The sequence below is a fragment of the Callorhinus ursinus genome, unplaced genomic scaffold (genome assembly GCF_003265705.2).
Source record: "Callorhinus ursinus isolate GAN/ISIS: 27379988/994484 unplaced genomic scaffold, GSC_fseal_2.0 scaffold1, whole genome shotgun sequence".
Lineage (NCBI taxonomy): Eukaryota > Metazoa > Chordata > Mammalia > Carnivora > Otariidae > Callorhinus > Callorhinus ursinus.
In genome coordinates this window covers 139,223,320-139,225,759 of record NW_027397063.1, presented here as the reverse complement: position 1 = coordinate 139,225,759, position 2,440 = coordinate 139,223,320, and positions in this window count along the sequence as shown.

The window sequence follows — 2,440 nt, the reverse complement described above, 5'->3', positions numbered from 1 at the left end:
TTTGCATGTTGCCGTCCAGTTTTCCCAACACCATTTGTTGAAGAGACTGTCTTTTCCCCATTGGATATTCTTTTCTGCTTTGTTGGAGATTAATTGACCGTATAATTGTGGGTTTATTTCTGGCCTCTCTATTGTGTTCTATTGATCTATGTGCCCATTTCTGTTCCAGTACTATACTGTTTTGATTACTAAAGCTTTGTCATATAACCTGAAGTCCAGAATTGTGATGCCTCCAGCTTTGCTTTTCTTTTTAAAGATGCTTTGGCTATTTGAGGTCTTTTGTGGTTCCATACTATTTTAGAATTATTTGTTCTAATTCTCTGAAAAATGCTGTTGGTATTTTGATAGAGATTGCATTAAATGTGTAGATTGCCTTGGGTAGTATTGATGTTTTAACAATATTTGTCCTTCCAATCCACAAGAGTGGAATGTCTTTCCATTTCTTTGTGTTGTCTTCACTTTCTTTCATCAGTGTTTTATAGTTTTCAGAGCACAGGTCCTTCACCTCTTTGGTTAGGTTTATTCCTAGGTATCTTACTGGTTTTGGTGCAATTGTACGTGGGATTTATTCCTTAAATCTCTTTCTGCTTCTTTGTTTTTGGTGTATAGGAATGCAACAGATTTCTGTATGTTGATTTTATATCCTGTGACTTTGCTAAATTCATGTATCTGTTCTAGCAGTTTTTTGGTGGAGTCTTTTGGGGTTTTCTGTATATAGTATGTGTCATCTACAAATAGTGAAAGTTTTACTTTTTCCTTTCCATTTTGGATGCCTTTTATTTTTTTGTTGTCTGATTGCTGAGGCTAGGACTTCCAGTACTATGTTGAATGAAAGTGGTGACAGTGGACATCCCTGTCTTGCTCCTGACTGTAGAGGAAAAATTGAGAGTTTTAAGATATTATCTACCTACCTACCTAAATATCCATTTAGGATATTAGCTGTGGGTTTTTCACCTATGGCCTTCATTATGTTGAAGTATGTTCCCTCTAAACCTACTTTGTTGAGGGTTTTTATCATGAATGGATGTTGTATTTTGTCAGATGCTTTTTCTGCATCTATTGAAATGATCATATGGTTTTTATCCTTTTTTATTAATGTGATGTATCACATTGATTGATTTGTGAATACTGAACCACACTTGCAGTATGGGAATAGATACGAATTGATCATGGTGAATGATTTTTTAAATGAATTGTTGGATTCCATGTGTCAGTATTTTGTTGAGGATTTTCACATCAGAGATATTGGCCTGTAGTTCTCTTTTTAAGTGTTGTTTTTATCTGGTTTTAGTATCGGGGTAATTCAGGGCTCATAGAATGAATTTGGAAATTTTCTTTCCTTTTTTATTTTTTTTGGAATAGATTGAGAAGAATTGGTATTAATTCTTCTTTAAATGTTTGGTAGAATTCACCTGTGAAGCCATCTGGTCCCAGACTTCTGTTTGTTGGGAGTTTTTTGATTACTGATTTAATTTCTTTGCTGGTTTTTGGTGTGTTTAAGTTTTCTATTTCTCCCTGTTTCAGTTTTGGTAATTTATGTTTCTAGGAATTTGTCCATGTCTTCTAGGTTGTCCAATTTGTTGGCATACAGTTTTTCATAATATTCTCTTATAATTGTATTTCTGTGGTGTTGAGTGTTATTTCTTGTCTCTTGTTTGTGATTTTATTTGTTTAGGTCCTTTCTCTTTTCTTTTTGATAAGTCTGGCTAGAGGCTTATCAATTTTATTAATTCTTTCAAAGAACCATCTCCTGGTTTCATTGATCTGTTCTATTGTTTTTTGTTTGTTTGTTTGTAGTTTCTATATCATTTATTTCTGCTCTAATCTTTGTTATTTCCTTCCTTCTGCTGGCTTTAGGCTTTGTTTGTTGTGCTTTTTCTATCTCCTTTAGGTGTAAGGTTAGATTGTTTGAGATATTTCTTGCTTCTTGAGGTAGGCTTGTGTTGCTATAAACTTCCCTCAGAACCACTTTTGCTGTGTCCCAAATGTTTTGGATGGTTGTGTTTCATTTTCATGTATTTTTTTATTTCTTTTTTTCTATTTCCTGTGGACCCAATTCATTGTTTAGTAGTATGTTGTTTAACCTCCATGTATTTGTGGTCTTTCTAGATTTTTTCTTTTGGTTGACTTCTAGTTTCATAGAGTTATGGTCAGAAAAGATGCATGGTATGACTTCAATCTTCTTGTATTTGTTGAGACTTGCTTTATGGCCTAACATGTGATCTATTCTGGAGAATGCTCATGTGCACTTGAAAAGAATGTGTATTCTGCTCTTTTAGGATGGAGTGTTCTGAATATATCTGTTAAGTCCATCTGGTCCAGTGTGTCATTCAAAACCATTGTTTCCTTCCTTGTTGATTTTCATTTTCTTTCTCTCTTTCTTTCTCTCTCTCTCTTTCTTTCTTTCTTTCTTTCTTTCTTTCTTTCTTTCTTTCTTTCT